The sequence below is a fragment of the Pongo abelii genome, chromosome 5, assembly GCF_028885655.2.
Source record: "Pongo abelii isolate AG06213 chromosome 5, NHGRI_mPonAbe1-v2.0_pri, whole genome shotgun sequence".
NCBI lineage: Eukaryota > Metazoa > Chordata > Mammalia > Primates > Hominidae > Pongo > Pongo abelii.
The window spans coordinates 31,464,245-31,486,170 of NC_071990.2; the positions used below are offsets into that span (position 1 = coordinate 31,464,245).

Sequence of the window (21,926 nt, forward strand, 5' to 3'; positions counted from 1 at the left end):
TTTTTTGACTTCCGTCGTTAGATTTACAGTCTAATGCGTTACTCAGCCATTTTACCTTTTTTTCTTGCTTCACTTATGTTCGCCAACCGTTGACTGTTCTCAACCAACCACAAAGATATCGGGACATTATGTCTATTATTTGGTGCATGAGCAGGGGTAGTGGGTACAGCTTTAAGTCTCCTTATTCGGGCTGAACTGGGTTAACCAGGTACTCTACTAAGAGATGACCAAATTTATAATGTCATCGTCACAGCCCACGCATTTGTCATAATTTTTTCATAGTAATACCAATTATAATTGGGGGATTTAGCAATTGATTATACCCTCTGATAATTGGCACCCCTGATATAGCATTTCCCCATATAAATAATAAGAGTTTCTGACTCCTTCTACCCTCTTTTCTATTGCTACTTGCGTCCGCCATAGTAGAAGCTGGCGCAGGAGCCTCCATAGACTTAACTATCTTCTCACTCCACCAGGCAGGCATTTCTTCTATTTTAGGAGCCATCAACTTTATTACCACAATTATTAATATAAAACCCCCAGCCATGTCCCAATATCACACCTGCCTCTTTGTCTGATCAGTCCTAATCACAGCAGTTCTCCTACTCCTTTCTCTCCCAGTCTTAGCCACCAGCATTACTATATTGTTGACTGATGGCAATCTTAACATTACCTTCTTCAACCCAGCTGGTGGAGGTGATCCTATCTTATATAAACACTTATTCTGATTCTTTGGTCACCCTGAAGTCTGCATCCTCATCCTACCAGGCTTTGGGATAATTTCCCATATCCAGTGGTTCTGGAAAAAAAGAACCATTTGGATATATGGGCATGGTGTGAGCTATAATATCAATCGGTTTCTTAGGGTTTATCGTATGGGCCACATATTTACAGTAGGAATAGATGTAGATGTAGATACATGAGCCTACTTCACCTCTGTTACTAAAATTATTGCTATTCCCACTGGCGTCAAACTTTTTAGCTGACTAGCTACATTTTACAGCAGCAATACCAAGTGATCCCCGCAATGCTCTGAGCCTTAGGGTTTATTTTCCTTTTTACAGTAGGAGGCTTGACCAGCATTGTACTAGCCAACTCATCATTGGATATTGTATTACATGATACATATTATGTTGTAGCCCACTTCCATTACATCTCATCAATAGGAGTCGTATTTGCTATTGTAGGGGGCTTTATTCACTGATTCCCTTTATTTTCAGGCTATACACTCAATCAAGCCTATGCTAAAGCTCATTTTGCTATTGTATTTATAGGCGTTAATTTAACTTTTTTCCCCACAGCATTTCCTTGACCTATCTGGCATGTCTCAACGCTACTCCGATTATCCCGACCCATATACCACATGAAATATTATCTCATCCATAGGCTCATTTATTTCCCCGACAGCAGTAATACCAATAATTTTCATGACCTGAGAAGCCTTCACTTCAAAATGAAAAGTTCTAGTAATTGAACAACCATCTACCAACCTAGAATGACTATATGGCTGTCCCCCACCCTATTCGAAGAAGCAGCCTACATGAAAACCTAAACGAAAAAGGAAGGAATTGAACACCCCAAAACTGGTTTCAGGCCAATCCAATAACCTTTATGACTTTTTCGATAAGATATTAGTAAAATTATTTCATAACTTTGTCAAAGTTAAGTTATAGGTTAAACCCTATATATCTTAATGGCCCATCCAGCTCAATTAAGGCCTTCAAGATGCCACATCCCCTATTACAGAAGAACTACTTACCTTCCAAGACCACACCCTTATAATTATTTTTCTAATCAGTTCCTTAGTTCTGTACATTATTTCTCTACTACTCACAAAAAACTGACTAATCCTAGCATCATAGATGCCCAAGAAATAGAAACCATCTGAACTGTCTTGCCTGCCATCATCTTAATCTTAATCCCCCTCCCATCTCTACACATCCTATATATAACAGACAAAATCAATAACCCTTCTCTTACCATTAAAACAATTGGGCATCAATGGATTGAAGCTACAAATATACAGATTATGAAGAATTAAGCTTTGATTCTTATATACTCCCAACAACAGACTTAAAACCAGGAGAACCTCGACGCCTCAAAGTCGGTAACTGAACAATTCTCTCAATAGAAATTCCCATCTGCATACTAATTTCATCTGAAGACGTCCTACACTCATGAACTATCCCCTCATTGGGTTTAAAAACAGATGCGATCCCTGGACACCTAAACCAATTTACCTTAACCGCTACACGACCAGGCCTCTACTACGGACAGTGCTCAGAAATTTGTGGGTCTAATCACAGTTTTGTACCTATTGTTCTAGAGTTAGTTCCATTAAAAACTTTCAAAACTTGATCTGTATCAGCTCTATAATATCATTGTAAAGCTACCCCAGCATTAACCTTTTAAGTTAAGGACGGAGAGAAATCATACCTCTCTACAGTGAATGCCTCAACTAGATACTTACACATGACCTATTATTATCATATCAGTGATCATAACTCTATTCTCTATTATTCAACTAAAAGTATCAAATATCACTTATCATATACCCACTGCACCAAAAATAATTAAAATACAAAAACATAACCACCCTTGAGAATTAAAATGAATGGAAATCTGTTCACTTCATTTATTGCCCCAACAATCCTAGTTTACCCGCAGCAGCACCAATCATTCTGTTCCCCTCCACACTATTTCCAACCTCTAGCTATCTAATCAATAACTGATTAATTTCTATTCAACAATGATTGAATACTTGTTTTATCCTAAAACAAATAACAGTCATACATAATATTAAAGGATGAACCTGATCCCTTATGCTGATATCTCTAATTCTCTTTATTACCTCAACCAATCTCCTTGGACTCCTACCCCACTCATTTATGCCAACCACCTGACTATCAATAAATCTAGCTATAGCAATCCCCTTGTGAGCACGTACAGTAATCACAGGCTTCTGCTTTAAAACTAAAAACTCCTTAGCTCACTTCCTACCACAAGGCACACCCATACTATTTATTCCTATACTAGTAATCATCGAAACCATTAGTTTATTTATTCAACCAATAGCACTAGCTGTGTGTCTAACAGCCAACATTACAGCCGGTCACTTACTCATGCGCTTAGTTGGAGGAACCACGCTAGTACTATCAACTATTAACCTTCCCACAGCTTCAGTCGCCTTCATAATTCTATTAACCACCCTCGAATTTGCTGTAGCCCTTATCCAAGCCTATATCTTTACACTTTTAGTGAGCCTTTATTTACATGACAATACATAATGACCCACCAAACACAAGCCTATCATTTAGTCAAACCCAGCTCTTGACCATTGACAGGAGCTCTCTCAGCCCTCCTAATGACATCCGGCCTAGCTGTATGATCACTTTAAATCTACTACTCTTTTAACCCTAGGCCTACTAACTAATACACTAACTGTATACCAATGACGACGTGACATTATCCGAGAGAGTGCATTTCAAAGCCACCACACAACAACCGTTCAAAAAGGCCTCCGATACGGAATAGTCCTATTTATTATTTCAGAAGTATTCTTCCTCTCTGAGTTCTTTCGAGCATTCTACCACTCTAGTTTAGCCCCTACTCCAGAATTAGGAGGACATCGTCCCCCAACAGGCATTTCCCCCCCAACCCCCTAGAAGTACCTCTCCTGAATACATCCTTGTTGCTTGCATCAAGAGTTTCAATTACTTGAGCTCAAGTAATCGAAAACATGTAATTCAAGCACTACTTGTTACAATTTTACTAAGTATTTACTTCACCCTCCTACGAGTCTCAGAATACCTCGAAGACCCCTTTGCTATCTCTGATGGAATTTATGGTTCAACATTTTTTACAGCTACAGGCTTTCGTGGACTTCATGTAATTATTGGGTCAACATTCCTCACTATCTGCCTTCTCTGCCAATTAAAATATCACTTTCATCTAATCACCACTTTGGCTTTGAAGATGCCGCCTGATACTGACACTGTGTCCATGTAGTATGACTATTTCTGTATATTTCTATTTACTGATGAGGATGTCACTCTTTTAGTATAAACAGTACCATTGACTTCCAATCAGTTAGTTTACATAGCATCTGAAAAAGAGTAATTAACCTAACATGAGCCCTAGTAATCAATACCCTATTAGCCCTGTTACTAATAACCATTACATTCTGGCTCCCACAACTTAATATTTATGTAGAAAAATCCAACCCCTGCGAATGCAGATTTGACCCACTATCCTCCGCCCGCATTCCCTTCTCCATAAAATTCTTTCTAGTAACCATCACATTTCTCCTATTTGACTTAGAAATCGCCCTACTATTACCCCTACCATGAGCCCTTCAAACGACCAACCTGTCACTAATAATCAGTACATCCCTTTTGCTAGTTATCATTTTACTCCTAGGGTTGACTTATGAATGAACTCAAAAAGGATTAGACTGAGCTGAATTGATAAGTAGTTTAAGCCAAAAATAAATGATTTTGACTCATTAGATTATGATAGTCATACTTACCAAATGCCCTCTATTTACATAAACACTGTATTAGCATTTACTATATCACTTCTGGGGGTACTAATCTATCAATCCCACCTGATGTCATCCCTACTATGCCTAGAAGGAATAATATTATCATTATTCATCATAAATATCCTTATAGCTTTAAACATACACTTCACCCTAGCAAATATTATACCCATTACTCTACTAGTATTTATTGCCTGCGAATGGTGGTAGGCCTTGCTTTACTAGTTTCAATTTCCAATACATATGGCTTGGACTATGTACATGAACTAAATTTACTTCAATGTCAAAAATAATTATTCCCACAATTATACTACTATCAATGACATGACTCTCTAAGAATCATACAGTCTGAATCACTGTAACTACCCATAGCCTAGCTTCATTGCCCTATTATTCTTTCACCAATTCAATGACAATCTGTTCAACTTCTCATTAACTTTCTCCTCTGATCCGCTAACATCACCCCTTCTAATTTTAATCACCTGACTGCTACCTCGCATAATTATAGCAAGCCAGTATTACCTCTTCAATGAATCACCCCTACAGAAAAAACTTTATGCTTCCATATTGATTTCCCTACAAACTTTTCTAATCATAGCCTTTACAGCCACAGAACTAATTATGTTTTATATCCTCTTTGAAGCTACACTTATCCCTACCTTAATTATTATCACCCGATGAGGTAACCAACCAGAATGCCTCAATGCAGGCACATATTTCTTATTTTACACACTAGTGGGATCCCTTCTCCTACTTATTATACTTATTTTTACCCAAAATACCCTAGGCTCACTGAGCATAATAGTATTAACATTCACCACTCAAGAACTATCAATCTCCTGATCCAACTATCTCATATGATTGGCATGTATAATGGCTTTCATAGTAAAAATACACCTATACAGCTTCACCTATGACTCCCCAAGGCCCATGTAGAAGCCCCTATTGCCAGCTCAATAGTACTCAGAGCAGTGCTCCTAAAATTAGGCAGCTATGGCATAATACGATTTACCCTTATTCTCAGCCCTCTGACAGAATACATAGCCTACCCTTTCCTAATATTATCCCTATGAGGTATAGTTATAACAAGCTCCATCTGTCTATGACAAACTGATCTAAAGTCACTCACTGCATATTGCTCCATAAGCCACATGGCACTTGTTGTTGTAGCTATCCTCATTTAAACCCCCTGAAGTTTTACCGGTGCAGTTATCCTTATAATTGCTCATGGACTTACTTCGTCCTTACTATTCTGCCTAGCAAATTCAAACTATGAGCGAATCCACAGCCGGATCATATTACTGTCTCGAGGACTTCAAGAACAACTTCCACTAATAGCCTTTCGATGACTTACCGCAAACCTCGCCAACCTTGCCCTACCCCCCACTATTAAACTAGTGGGAAAGCTCCTTGTAACAATGGCTTCATTCTCCTGATCAAACATCACTATCATGCTTATAGGACTTAATATATTAATCACAGCCCTTTCTTCCCTCTATATACTTGTCACAACACGACGAGGGGCACTTACATACTATATTAACAACATTAAACCCTCCTTTACATGAGAAAATACACTAATATTTACACACCTTTCACCCATTCTCCTACTATCTCTAAATCCTAAAATTACTTTAGGATTCACTCCCTGTAAATATAGTTTAATCAAAATGTTAGATTGTGGATCTAATAACAGAAGTCCACAACTTCTTATTTAGCGAGAAAGTATGCAAGAACTGCTAACTCATGCCCCCATGCCTAGCAACATGGCTTTCTCAACTTTTAGAAGATAAGAGTAATCCATCGGTCTTAGGAACCAAAAATATTGGTGCAAGTCAAAATAAAAGTAATAATCATGCATTTTTCCGTTACTATAATAACCTTAATCTCCTTAACCTCACCAATTATTATCACCTTCATCAACCCTCGCAAGAAGAACTCGTAACCATATTACATAAAAACAGCTATCACATGCACTTTCACCACTAGCCTCCTTCCTACAACAATATTTATGTGCACAGACCAGGAAGCTATCATCTCAAACTGATACTGAATGACAATCCGAACCCCAGACCTCTCATTAAGCTTCAAACTAGACTACTTCTCCACAATGTTTATTCCAGTAGCACTATTTTCACTTGATCTATTATAGAATTGTCATTATGGTATATAAACTCAGATCCGAACGTTAATTAGTTTTTTAAATATCTACTCATCTTTCTCACCACAATATTAACCCTAGTTACCGCTAACAACCTTTTCTAACTTTTCATTGGATGTGAGGGTGTAGAAATTATATCTTCTCTACTAATTGGCTGATGACATGGCCGAGCAGATGCTAACACAGCAGCCCTTCAAGAAATCTTATATAATCGCATTGGTGACATTGGCTTTATTTTAGCTACAGCATGATTCCTCTGATACTCCAACTCATGAGAGCCTCAACGGTCCTCCTTCAAGCTTGTATAGAGATTGGTGGCAGAATTCAGTTTCAGGCAGTTGTAGGATTGTAGTCCTTGTTCCCTGCAGCTGTCAGGTGGACGTGGGGTGGAGCTGCTCCCAATTCCTGGAGCCCACCAGTATCCTTTGCCACATGGCCCCTCCATTTTCAAAGCTCACAGTGGAGGAAACCCCTCACATTGAATCTCGCTCACATTCTGAACCTCTTTTCTGAGGAAGAACAAAGTTGTTTTAAAAGCTCACCTGATTAGGACAGTCCAAGCCAGGATAATCATGGTCTTAAAGTCAACTGACTTGGGACCTTACTTATATCTGCAGAATTCCATAACAGTAGCACCTACAGTAGTGTTGATTGAGTAACCAGGGAAGGTGAATCACCAGGGGTGGTTATGTGGAGGCCATCACTGCATCATCCTCGCATAGTCAGGATCTTCCTTTTGTGTTTAATTGGGTCACAGTAGGATACTGAAGTTCAAATAAATAGATTGTTGTGAATGGTAATAAAGTACATCCTATTGAGACATGGAAATTCTGAAATCTTAAAACCAAATAACATTGGATATCTTTTACTTAATTTAGAGCAAATAAAAATGAAAGTGCAATAATTCATTCTCGCTTTTGAAGCTCTGTTATTTGTCTATTGCTATATAATAAATCACGTAAAGCTTAGCAGCCCAAAACAACAAATACTTATCATCTTCCACAGTTTCCAGTGGTCAGGAATCTGGGAGAGATTTCCTCGAGTGCTTCTGGCTCACGGCCTCTCACAAAGTTTTTTGGGGGACACGCCTATCAGAGAATATGGGGAGGGAGCCAGAGAACCCTGGGAAAAGTGGCAGGTCCAGAGGCAAGGCTGACTCCAGTGCTGGACAAATGGAAAGAAGGTTTGTTGGACGCATCCCAGACCACAGGCAATCTAAGAAGAGTTGAGCAAGGCCATGGGGGAGTCCTCCAGCCACAGATGGCTGACAGAGGAGTCCCTGTTGCCCAGGAATGGTCTGCCTTGGTGTCCCTGCTGTTACCTGTCAGTGGCTGGGAACAGTCTATGAGAAACAGGGCCTCTGCACCAATGCTGCTTAGGATGTCAAAGCACAAGAGTGAGGCCTTGGGAAATTACCTGGGAGAGTGGCTCAAACCTTCCTCTTGAGGGGTCTGGGCCTATGGAAATCAAACTCTCTCAGACTGGGTTGTTGGACGATTCTGTTCACATTTACAATGGGACAGGGGGAACAAGGAGGCCCTCAAGTGAATCTGTGGGTTCCACACAAACTCCTCCTGCCCTTACTGTGTATCAGCAGCCCTGCCTCGTCCTGGGGATCAGGGTCCATCACCCCTGCCTGGAGAGGACAGGAGTGCTCTTCTCCTCTGCTTCTCTCTGGGCCCATACTGTCCAGAATTCCCTGGAAGCAACTGTAATGTGTAGCTCAATGGGCTCTTGTTTGTCCCCTTGTCCAAGTGCCTCCCTGTGGAAAACCAGGACCTCCTATACTACAAAACCCAGATTTGGAAGATGAGAAGTGCAAATTCCACAGTGGGTGAATATAAGGGATGGGATATGGAGCCACGCCCTCTTCCATCCCTTGGATTCTGAACCCAAGTTTCTTCCTACTGAGAATACGGCACCGTAGTGATGTCTCTGATTCAATAAATGCACTGTGTCCTGAAAGATGGCACCCATTCTTCAGTGTTTCCTCCAAGCTGGTTCTGAGTTGTGCCTGTTGAAGGCCTGTCCAGTGTTCTGTGTGGCCGGCAGTCCCTGCATGGTGCAGATGGTGATAGGATCAGTGGATCCCCTGGTCATGGCCCATGCCGCACCTACTTGCATTTCCCTGTGGGGTGGGTCCCCCAGGAAGACACTGTGCTGAGAGTGATTCCAAACCTGTGGATCAGGAATGTCAGCAGCTCCTGGATAGTGGTGCTGGCTGAGAGTCTGAGAATAGGGAAAAACAAGCCTATCCCTGAGAGAATGAACCTCTGGCCCTTCCATGATGAGGCTCAATGTGGTCAATGTGTCACTTAGTGGCTATTTGATCACCTAAAGAAATAGTGCCCTAGCAGGGCTCATCAAGGCCTATCACGGGCCTCTAATCCTGACAAGTTGGATATTCAGAGGCAGCAGCAGCTAGACCAGCCTTGGTTGGTGGGAGTCAGTGCTGTGCTGGGCCCGTTGTAGCCTCCAAATATGAGGCTATCTATGGGTCCAGCAGCACTGACTTGCACCTGCCAAGGCGGTTGAATGACCTGGCATGATGGGCACGTGAAGCGAGCTAGTGTGGTTGCTGCATGCATGCGCCCATCCTGCCAGGTCTGAGTTGGCCCCCAGTGAAGGCTGGCTAACTTCCATTTGTCTGCTTGGTTGTTCACTACCATTTCATGGGCAGGTATTTTCTGCGTGGATGGGGTGTTAACTTGGGGTTCAGGCTCAATCCACATGGGCCATTTCCATCTCATGATGGACACTGTTGGGCCTGTCCAATCTATGACTGTCTAGATCACACAGAAGCCAATTCGTACAAGCACTTGGAATCACATGGTTCTTGGTGTCCCAAGGTCAATAATTGTATCTGATCAGGGCCAGCAACACTAATGTTGCTTCTAGAAGCGGGCATGTGTCTCTGCTGTGGATGACATGATCTTACTCCAGAATCCCAGGCCCTCCACTGTGACTTTCCCACTGACGCTCAGTTCAGCTCCATCCTGCATCTTTCCCCAGCCCTGCCATCTCCAGCACCAAGGGGACTGAGGGATGGTGACTGCCTGACCACAACCTGGATCTGCTACAGTGTCCTTTTTTGTGTAGGCCCCACTTGAAGCTGGCATCCTCCTATGTCACCAAAAATGTAGCCAAAATGATATATCTAGATATGGAATGTGGTGTTGTCAGAACCCGAAGAGATTCACCAGTAGTCCGCTTCTTTTTTTTTTTTTTTCAGTGAGGATGAAAGATGCAACGGGTTTTTTTTTTTTTCTGTTGTGTTTTGTTTTGTTTTGTTTTCACTTGGAAGAAATATCTGTGCATGCCCCTAGCCACCAGACCCATAAAATTTCACTGCAGTGGCCGCTCCTGAAGTTCTGTAAGATTTATCCTCCTCTTTCTGGGGTGCATGTGTTTTACCAAGGCCTCCAGCATACTTTCCACCTTCTTTCTCATCCATCCCAATCTATGATGTTGCCAATGAAATGAACAGATTTAATATTCTGTAGAATGTCCGGCATCTCTTAAGACTATGTTACAGATGACAGGAGAGTTATAATAGCTCTCAGGAAAACTATAAGTAAATGTGGTATGAATGTGAATAACTCCATATCCACTTTCTAATTGGAAAGGAATGCACTCAGCACATCCACAGCTGCACACCATTTGCCTGCAGCCTTATTAACCTCTGCTAGCAGTGATATCCAGCCAGCATGGCAGCTGCAATCAAGACTGCTACTTGGTCAAGTCTGAAGTAATCCTGTTCATTCTTTAGGCCCCATCAGGCTTCTGCAATGACAGAATACACAGAGATAAAAGGCAACTCCAGCACTACACCACCTCCTACAGCTCTCTAACGGTGGTGCTGCCCCCACAATACCTGCAATAACCTCCAAAGACCTGCCCTGGGATGTAATACCACTTCTGATTCAGATAAGATGGGGGCAGTTTCAGAGGTTTCCCTTTGGCCTTCAGCCCTATAAGAGTCCTTACTCCACAGGCGGGGGATCCAGTGTGGGGGTCACTCCAGCTGCCAGTGCATCAAGGCCAATTAGGCACTCATGAAATCAGGAACTAAACAGGGCTGGGTCTATGGGATTATGAGCTATAATGTGTCCTGGCTTCTGGAAGCCCCTCTGTGATGGGACATGATGGTACTGTGGGAATCTGGGCATCAATGTTAGCTCACACCCAATGACAATACTCCCCCAAATTCTGCCTATTTCTCTTTCCTGGCATACAGTCTCCTGAGTAAATGGCTGTAGGTTCCTTTACAGAAGAGCTAGGGAATTCACCCAGCATATACTTCCATGCTCCTACAGATATGGACTCCTCCTCTGTCACTGGAATCTGAGTCTGAAAGTTGGCTGAGGTCTGGGTATTGAGAATGGATTATGATTTTGTATTGTATCAACCACCCTCAGCCTGCTGCTCCTCAATTCTTGCTTTCTTTTCATAGATATCAAGCAGTGCCCTTACTGGCTGCTCTTCTGTTCTGACCCTGGGACACTGCCCTCTGTTAACCTTCCCCACACTCCCTGCAGGTCAAGCACCACCTTGGCTGCTCTGTTGGGGTTGTCATGGTAACTGTGACCTCTGACTTTTGCAGGTCACTGCCACCACTTGATCTCTATCTCTTCGGGGCCACACCCTCCCAACAGATAGTAACTAGCCCAACTCTGAGACCACGTTACCTATCATCATCCCTATCCTACAGAGGACAGAACCCTGACACTTCTTATTCATGCAGGTCTCTCTCACCAGCATATTCATGAGGGCTCTGGTACAAGGTGTGCCCTCTGGGCCTTCTGGTGGGGCATGACCCTGGTGGGCCTCTGGCCTCACATAGTGGCTTCATCTACACCTCGACTTTCCTCAGCCTTCTTATTTCATCCTCTGCATGTTCCAGGGCAACTAAGTCGTGGCTAACTTGTTGAGAGTTGGGCATTATTTTTTCCAGTCTACACAGAGCCACCCAGCAGTGAGTGTGCCTCATGCCCTGGAGTCCTTGATAAACCCATGTCCTGAGAAAGTGCCTTTAAGCCAAAGGATTTTTATTCATCCAGCCTGACATTCTGACCCCTTGATCAAACACACTCAAATTCCAATCCCAGAAGTGCTCTGTGTGTTCCTACAAGGACATGCTGGCTAGTTCCCGCAAAGCTCCTGAGTGGGATTCCTGCGGCATCATAGGGGTGAGGCTTCTGCAGCATCTTCCAGCATAGGAAGTGGGAACCATTACTAGAGAAAGGCGAGCCTCCTCTGCATGCCCAGAGGGTCCCGGAGGGCACCCATCGGATAACCCTGTTCCAATTTGCATAATCTCAGGTTTCTCCAGCAGGGCCCTGACTTTCCCACAACAGGCGTGCCTTGACTGAGTGTCAAACATCTCTTGAGTGCTGTGACCCTCACAATGATGTCTTCAGCTGCTATTCTATGCTATCTGCCCTTCCTGTATAGGAGATAAAGGAGTGTCCATGAGACACTGTAGAGGCTCGCACACATAGCCAGTGACTGCTGTTAACAACCCTCAGATTCTCATTCTCCTTTTATAGGACATCAACATAGCTGAGTAGTAACCAGCCAACTCCACTGTCTTTGTAGGTTTCCCTCTCACCCTGTCGTTATTGTGCAGAGGCTTCTATCATCACACCTGCCAGAGCTTCCCCTAACCAGGCCATCTTCTCAGGTCAGCACTGGGCAGATCCACAGTTGCTCGGCTGCACCTTGTGCTATGCACTTTCTGTGTCCTCCACCAACCCAGATGGCATCTTCTTGGCCAGCCAGGCAGTGGGTGAGCTCATCCCAAATCCCCATGCCTTTGCCTGTGTTCTTGGAGCACTCCTGATACCAGTCTTGTTAGTTAGGGTCCCCAGAGGAGAGGACCCTAATATAGTATTAGATGTGCAAGAATTTATTAGGGGAAATGCTTGTGAGAGAAATTGGGGAGGAGAACAAAAAACACTGGGAAAGCCATCAGAGGGTGATGCAAATCTAAACCCCAGTGAAGGAGAGAGGGAGGGAGAGTCAGGTGGAAGCACCCCAGACCCAGTGCAAGCTAAGGGAAGTTCAGTAAGGGGATCAGGGAGCCCTGAAGCTCAGTCAGCCTTCAGTGGAGGAAAGGTCCCGCCTTAGCTTCCCTGCTATTCTCAGCCATTGGCTGGAAGAAGCTCATGGGAACATGGTTTCAGAGCAAATGTGGCGATAGGCTTCAGGCTGGAATAGCTGAGACCATCATCAGTTACACTTCCTCTAGCTGAGGGCCTCAGATGTGCATTCCTGTGACTGCCACAGTGGTCCAGTGGAAAGAGAAAAATGATGATGACGAAAGAGAAAAAAAGAATGGACTGATGAATTAATAACTTTAAGTAGATGAGACAGGATGCGGTTTGGACACCGGCAGAGGAAGTGGCTCTGGCTGGGAGTAGGTTAACCTACAACAACTGTCTATGTGGTGGAAGGGCCATCAAGTGGCGCGGCTGTAAATGCATGAGCTGATAATGGTGGAATCTGTGAAATTGTCTTCTAATGTGTTCATTTCTCTCAGTGAGGTAGGAAGCAAGGTCATCAGCTGAAGTAAGAATGGGGAAGGAGGGTTGGATGTGTGAGCACAGAGAGAAGGTGTGTAATTGTCACCCAGGCCAGGAGGAGACGGAGGGTGAACCATGCAGGGAGAGGGTGATTGCTGGCCGTGGCTCCCCATGAGGTTTGGGTCGTTAAAGTAGAGAGAACAGTCAGCATGCTGTGTGCTGCTCTCCAGCCTCCTGCAGCTCATGGGGGCAGGTGCAGCATAGGCAGAGGTGGAATCCACCAGCTGTGTAGCTTTGCCAAGCAAGTGTGACAATGCAAGGGAAAGGCAAGGGACGGATGGAAATTATTTACCACAGAATTCAAAATAGGTGAGGAGGGAGGAGAGAACACCCAAGGCTGAGGGACAATGAGTAGATGCCAGGATCACTAGATTGGGAATCCCGGGGTAGCGGGTGCTGGGGGGGTGGTCAAAGGATTGCTGGAATTGATGTACTACAGGGTGGACACCAAGCCTGAAAAGCAGGTACATAGAGAATGAATTATTTGCTGATATCAAATTACAGCATATGATAAAATGATAGTATCTGTATCCTCAGAGCCTGTGGCCACCCTGCAAGGGGATAAGTGGGAAGATGGTCAGAGAGTGGGAAGTGTGAGATTGAGAGTATTTAAGGGCTGGGGTTCTTGGCCATGATGATGCCTAGATGACAAGGGCACAGGGTCCAGGTGCAGCAGAGGAGAAGGTCATGGAGGAGAGGAGGTTTAGGATCTCAGATGCCAGGGAGTGAGGGCATCCTCTCTGCTGTATGAGTGTCTATTGCTGTCATAAAATTACCACAAGCAGGTCGGGCGTGGTGGCTCACGCCTGTAATCCCAGCACTTTGGGAGGCTGAGGCGGGTGGATCACAAGGTCAGGAGATCGAGACCATCCTGGCTAACATGGTGAAACCCCGTCTCTACTAAAAATACAAAAAAAAAAAAAAAAAAAAAAAAAAAAATAGCCGGGCATGGTGGCGGGTGCCTGTAGTCTCAGCTACTCGGGAGGCTGAGGTGGGAGAATGGTGTGAATCTGGGAGGCGGAACTTGCAGTGAGCTGAGATCACACCACTGCACTCCAGCCTGGGTGACAGAGTGAGACTCCGTCTCAAAAAAAAAAAAAAAAAAAAAAATACCACAAGCCAAGTGGCTTTAAACAACACCTCTTTATCACGTCACAATCATGTGGGTTGCAAGTCCAGACAGTCTCATGGGGCTAAGATCAAGGTATGGGCAGGTCTGTGTTCCTTCCTGGAGACTCTGGGGAAAAATCCACTCCCAAGTTTATTCAGGCTCTTGTCTGAATTCACTTCCTTGCAGATAGGACTGAGGTCACTGTTTCTTTTCTGGCTGTCATTTGAGAGCAACACTTAGCTCCTAGAGCCTTCTCTTGCATCCTTACACGTGGCCCCTGTGGCACATCCAATGCCCCTGCTTGGAACTTCTGACTTCCTCTCCTATGTCTCCTCTTCCTCCCTCTTCTGCAACATCTCTGACTCCAGTCAGAGCAGGTTCTCTGCTTTTAATGGCTCATGTGCTTTGATTGGGCCCATGCAAATAGTCCAGGACAATCTCCCTCTTTTAAGGTCCTTAATCTTCGTTACATGAGTAATGTCCCTTTTGCTGTGCAATGCAACCTGTTCACAGGTTCTAAGGATGGAGACTGGACTCTTTTGGGGACCATTACTCAGCCTACCATACCTACATTTGTTGAAGTCATCAAGATCAAGGAGACAGCACTGCTGGAGAGCGAGCCATTGAACCAGGAGCTACAAGTCAGGATTGAGAGGAACGGCCTGGGGCCCACAGGGAATGGCTACAAGGAGGGGAGTGGGGCCCTAATCTGATGACAGCTTAGGGAGGTTAAGGAGGAGGGAGGCAGAAAGGTCTCAAAACCACAATGAGAAGTGAGTGCAAAGGTACAAGTCCCTGGGGAAAGTCCCCATGTGGGAGGACTTCCGAAGGGTCTGTGTCCTCTGGGAAACCCAGGTTCCTGCTGGAGCTGCAAGGCGCAGGAACATTCTGAGAGAGGATGTGGAGGTTTTCCTGATCAAGGGCTGAGAATTCCAGGGGGTGCAGTGGGAAGATTTCTAGAGTTGGGAGGGAGGATGAAGGGGACAGAAGAGGGGTGTGCAGAGCATTTTGAGATGCCAATGCAGGGTGTTTGGGGGGCCCAGTGTGACCGACACAAACAGGGAAACGGCATGAGGAGCTCAGTCCTGGTGGACTCGAGGCAGATGATGGCGCTGAAGCTGTGGGAGACAAAGGAGAAGGAGCAGGGGCGGCTCTCACCTGGGCTCTGTCCATGGAGGTGAGGATGGTGGAGTGGTTGGGTCTTAGTGCTGTCTGTACCTTTCTTGACCCCCTGATGACAGAATGGAGTACCTGAGGCAGGGGGATTCTTAGAAGATTGACTCTTGAACGTGAGGAAGAGAAGTGAGATCATTCCAGGTCTCATGTCTACCCTGACACCTTCTGCAGGTGGTGTCACTTCTGGGTCCTACGTGTGACCCCAGCACAGGGGCCCTCTTCTGTCCTGCTGAAGAGACTGAGGCCCAGGGGAGCTGTGCTCAGATTTGATAATGCCAATATGCATGTCCACACCTTAGAATACTATGTGGACATGCAGGTGTTGTTTCCAAATAAAAGAAAACTGAGTAAATGGGAGTTTTAAAAAACCTGAGCAATGGAAAGAAGAAGAAAATGTTTCTACTTTTCAGTTTCCCCAAATGTTGCTCTCAATGGGCTGGAGAGAGAAGTTGCAGGGAAAACAGAAACCTCAGAGAGGGCTGGAGCTCCTGAGCTCTGCTCACCTCCACAAGAAAGACGTTTGGGAAATTATTAAGACAATTTTACATTACTTGGAAATTTCGTAATATTAGGGAATTGTAGTAACTCTCTTCAGTGCAATAATAGTATTATCGTTGGAGAAATGTTATTTTTTAGGAGATGAGTACTGAAGTATTTAGGAATGAGGGTCATGACGTTGGCAAGTGATTGTCAGATGTTTCAGCAAAAATTATAGGAATATAATTTATTACGTACACAAAGGAAATAATTAGATCTATGGTGACCATTGTATTCTTTCAAACTTTCAGACTCTTTGCAATTTTGTGTAATTATTTGGAGAAAAAATTAAAGGTAATAATACATAATCACATGAGAAATGTTCACAACATCATGTGGAATGGAAATTAAGCTTCAAGACCAGATGAGGTGGCTCATGCCCGTAATCCCACAGCTTTGAGAGGCTGAGGTGGGAGGATCACTTTAGGCCAGGAATTCAAGAGCAGCCTGGGAAACATAGGAAGACCCCATCTCTACAAAATACTAAACAGTTAATTGAATCTGGTGGCGGGTATACCTGTGGTTCTAGCTGCTTGGGAAGCTGAGGTGGAGGATTGCTTAAGCTTAGGGGTTCAAGGTTATAGTGAGCTATGATCATGCCACTGCCTCGGTGACAGAGTGAGACCTTGTCTCAAAAAAATTAAAAATAGAGTAAAGAAAAAAAAGAATATTAAGCTTTAAGAGCATTCAAGAGCATGTGTGTGAGAATGTGTCAGTTGTGTGTATTTTCTGTGTGATTGTGTCATTGTGTAGAGAGTATCCAAGTAAGAACATGTCAATATGTGTGGCAGCATCTTTGTGTCTGAGTGTGTTGGTGTGTGAGTCTATGCACGCATTCATTCATTTATTCACTCAACTAGTATATTTAAAGTAACAATTAGGCACTATTCAAGGCAAGGGAAATACAGCTGTGAACAATCAAAATCACTGTCCTTGTCCTCATGAAGCTTGTATTCTAGAGGAGACTATCAGCAATTAAAATGAGTACATTTGTAGCTGTGCACAGTGGCTCATACCTGTAATTCCAGCACTTTGGGAGGCTGAAGTGGGAGGACCCCTTGAGGCCAGGAGTTTGAGACCAGCCTGGGAAACATAGCAAGACTCCATGTGTACCAAAAAGAAATACAAACTAGTTGAGTGTGGTGGCACACGCCTGTAGTCCTCATCTTCTTGGGAGGCTGAGGTGGGAGGATCACTTGAGCCTAAGAGTTTGAGGCTAAAGTGAGCCAAGACTGCACTACTGCACTCCAGCCTAGGTGACAGAGCACAACCTGGTCTCTCAAAATAGATACATAAGTAAATAATTCTTAAATGTTAGTAAAAGGATTGTGAACAAAAACAAAGCAGGGTGGGGTCAGAGGGGATGGGAGATGCCACGATGCCACATGAAGTGGGCAGTGCAGGGACGGGCTGTGGTGGGAATGAGGAGAATGAAGAGAATGTCAGGGTGGAAGGGAGCCCTGGAGATGAGCTTCCAGGCAGGGGAGCAGCTGTGCAGAGGTTCTGAGGTGTGGACACCTGGGCGTGCTGGATGAACCACGCCATGGAGGACCTCAGCCTGGCCCCATTGCACAGCCACATCTGGGTAACCTGGGCGGTCACTGGAGAGGGCCATGCCAATGAAAGGGATTTTTTCACGTAACATGTTTTGAAAAGATTCCTCAAAACATTCCAAAGGTATTACAGGGGAAATTTTCCTTCCTCCCCAGACCACATGTCCTCTGCCATAAATGAGTACGTTACCAAGTCTCATGCATCCTTCCTGGAAAGCAGTTATGCCCGTGTTATTGTTCTTACATGAAGAAGGAGCACGAAAAGAAAGAAGGAGTAGAAGAAAATGTTTCTTCTTTTCGGTTTTCCAGAGTGTTGTTATGAAGGGCTGGAGAGAGGGGATGCAGGAAGGAGACAGAAACCTCAGGGACGGCACAAGGCTCCAGAGCTTCCCTCTCCTCTCACCGTTGTGGGGTCCCTTGCTGCTCAGAGGCTCCTTCACCCCCACCGATGCTCAGCCCCGAGTCAGCCATCTCTGCCTGACTTACAGCCCCGCTACTCTCTTCGTTTTTTTTTTATTTTTTTTTATTTTGAGATGGAGTTTCGCTCTGTCCCCCAGACTGGAGTGCAGAGGCGCGATCTCGGCTCACAGCAAGCTCCGCCTCCCGGGTTCGCGCCATTCTCCTGCCTCAGCCTCCCAAGTAGCTGGGACTACAGGCGCCCGCCACCACGCCCGGCTAATTTTTTCTATTTTTGGTAGAGATGGGGTTTCACCGTGTTAGCCAGGATCGTCTCGATCTCCTGACCTCGTGATCCGCCCGCCTCTGCCTCCCAAAGTGCTGGGATTACAGGCGCGAGCCACCGCGCCGGGCCCTCTCTTCTGCTCAGAGAATCTGAGAGCAGCGCGGCGGCGCCCCGCAGTGGCCACAGGGCTAAGGATGGTGGCCCTGAGCTCCCATCTCACATGCTCAGCCAAGACCTCCCCTGGGTCTCCCTGGGCTCCCGGCAGCAGGACAGGCGTCTGAATATAAGAGGGCGCCCCTACCCTAGGTCAGGGTTAAGATCAGACGTGTCTGTGTGGTTCTATTCAGGTACTCTTTATTGTATTCCATTGATTTATGCCTATTTTATGCCAATATCACACTGCTTTTTATTACTAGAGATTATAGTAAATATTGAAATCACCCAATATGCATCCTCCAAATTTCTTCATTTTAAATTATTTTGGCTCTTCAAAGTTATTTTTATTTCCATAGAAATGGTAGCTTCAGTTTGCCAATTTCTTTAAACATTTCTTTTAAAGTTCACCGGTGTTTTAATTCAAATTGCACTTAATTTAATAACTCAATCTTGGAGAATTAATAACATTGGAGATTCCAGTTCTTGCATACACTACTTCTCTGTTTATTTCGATCATCTTTACTTTCTGTCGGTGGTGCCATGTAGATCTTAGTGTAGAAATCAGACACTCTATTAAAAAACTGATGCCTGAACATGGTATTACTTTAATCATTGTTTTATAAGTGGATTTTTAAATTTTTCATTATTCTGATTTTACATTACTTATAGATGCTTTACTTTTGTATAGGAATTGTACCCTACAATTCTGATAAATTCACTTATTACTTCTAGAAATTTTATTTGCCTTAATACTTTCCACTTGCATAATATTGTCACCTGCAAACTAGGACACTTTACTTCTCTTTCATTTATAAGTCTTTCATTTCTTTTTCTTGGCTTAATGCTCTGGCCAGGACGTCCAGGACAATATCTTTGCTGCTTTCCTGGTCTTAGGTAGAGAGTAATCAATTTTCATCATAAAATATCATGTGAGTTGTAGGTTTTACATAGAAGCCCTTTATCAAATTGAAGAACTTGCCTACAATTCCTATTTACTGACACATTTTGTCACAAATGAGTGCTGCATCTATTTTTCATTATTATTTTTTACCTTTTAGGTTCCGTGGTACATGTGCAGGCCTGTTATATATTTAAATTGCATGTCATGGGGGTTTGGTGTACAGATTATTTCACAATACAGATTAGAAGCATGGTACTTGATAGGAAGTTTTTTAATCCTCACTCTTCTCCCATCCTCCACCCTCGAGTAGGCCCTGGTGTCTGCTGTTCCCTTCTTTGAGTCCATGTGTACTCACTGTTGAGCTCCCACTTATAAGCGAGAACTCGTGGTGTTTGGTTTTCTGTTCCTGTGGTAGTTCTCAGGATAATGGTCTCTAGCTTCATCCATGTTGCTGCAAAGGACACGACCTTGTTCTTTTTTATGGATGTGTAGTATTCCATGGTGTATATGTACCACGTTTTCCTTATCCAGTCTACCATTGATGAGCATTTAGGTTGATTCCATGTCTTTGATACTCTGAATAGCGCTGCAATGAACATAAACGTGCATGTGTCTTTATGGTAGAATATTTTATATTCCTTTGGGGATAGACCCAATAAAGGGATTGCTGGGTCAAATGGTAGTTCTAAGTTCTTTGAAAAATCACCAAACTTCTTTCCATAATGGCCCAACTAATTAATTTACATTCCCAGCAGCAGTCTTTAAGCGTTCCCTTTTCCCTGCAACCTTGCCAGCATCTGTAATTTTTTGAATTTGTAATAATATCCATTCTGACTGTGTGAGATGGTATCTCATTGTGGTTTGGGTTCATATTTCTGTAGTGATTAGTGATGTCGGTCATCTTTTCATATGCTTGTTGGCCCTGTGTACGTCTTCTTTTGAAAAGTGTTTGTCTATGTTTTTTGCCTACTTTTTAATGGGATTGCTTGTTTTCTGCTTGTTAATGTCTTTACATTCCTTATAGATTCTGGATATTTGACCTTTGTCAGATGCATAGTTTGTAATATTTTCTCCCATTCTGTAGGCTGACTGTTTATTCTGTTGATGGTTTATTTTGCTGTGCAGAAGCTCTTTAATTAGGTCCCATTTGTCAGTTTTTGTTTTTGTTGCACTTGACTTTTGGCATCTTCATTTGATACCTTTTTAAAATTTTTTTAATGGTATTTATTCATTTATTTACTGTTTATTTTAGTTTCAGGTGTTACACACCAGCAGCTGAGGCAGCACAGCGGGGTGCAGATGCATCGGCTGGTGTGGGGTACCACCAGGAGTGGGGGCTGTGGTGTTCCTGTGCAATGCTCGCACCTGCAGTGGTGGTGGCGTTGCGAGGATGGAGCTGCTGGTGTCTGTTCTGGCACTTGCACAGACGGCTGCGACAGCCAGGAAGATTGCTTGAATCTGGGAGTTCGAGGCTGCAGTTAGCTATGAGTGTGCCATTGCACTCAGCCTTGGTAACAGAGTGAGACCTTGTCTCAAAACAAAAAAGGTTTTTTTTGAGACAGGATCTCAATGTGTCACCCAGGCTGGAGTGCAGTGGCGTGATGTTGGCTCACTGCAACCTCCGCCTCTTGGGTTCAAGAGATTCTCTTGCCTCAACCTCCTGAGTAGCTGGGATTATAGGTGCCCGCCACCATGCCAGGCTAATTTAGTATTTTTAGTAGAGACGGGATTTTGCCATGTTGGCCAGGCTGGTCTCGAACTCCTGACCTCAAGTGACCCGCTGACCTCGGCCTCCCAAAGTGTTGAGATTACAGGCGTGAGCCACTACACCCAGCCTGTTTTTTTATTATATTAATTGAGTGAGCTGTATTATTTAATTTGCAGGTGTTGAACCAAACACTTTCCCATAAAAAACCAATCTGGCATGACATATTGTTCTTTTTATGTTTATTTGAATTTAATAACTTTTTGCACAGAATTTGAGGTCTGTGTTCAAGAGAAATAGTTGTTCTTCAAAAAACCAAATACCGCATATTCTCACTCATAGGTGCGAATTGAGCAATGAGAACATATGGACACAGGAAGGGGATCATCACACTCTGGGGACTATTGTGGGGTGGGGGGAGGGGGGAGGGATAGCATTGGGAGATATACCTAATGCTAGATGACGAGTTAGTGGGTGCAGTGCACCAGCATGGCACATGTATACATATGTAACTAACCTGCACATTGCGCACATGTACCCTAAAACCTAAAGTATAATAATAATAAATAAATAAAATTAAAAATTAAAAAAATAGTTGTTCTTGATTCTTTTTTCTTGTGATTTTGTTGTCTGGGTTTTCTTCTTCTTTTTTTAATCTGGGTAATGTTTGCCTCATAAATTGAGTTGAAAATGGTTGCCTCCTTTAATTTCTAAAATGGTGTGTGTAAAATTGATCTTATTTCTCAACTATATGTTCCATACAATTCATCACTGAAGCCTTCTGGACCTGGAGTTTCCTCTATGGGAAGGATTTCAA

At 43.8% G+C, this 21,926-nt stretch overlaps 2 pseudogenes; one reads left to right on the top strand and one right to left on the bottom strand.

Moving 5' to 3' along the window:
* LOC100438901 (dihydrofolate reductase-like) overlaps positions 1-21,926 on the bottom strand; it is a 61,086-nt pseudogene that overhangs the window by 14,283 nt on the left and 24,877 nt on the right.
* LOC129060199 (ATP synthase subunit a-like) lies at positions 2,614-3,290 on the top strand (annotated as a pseudogene).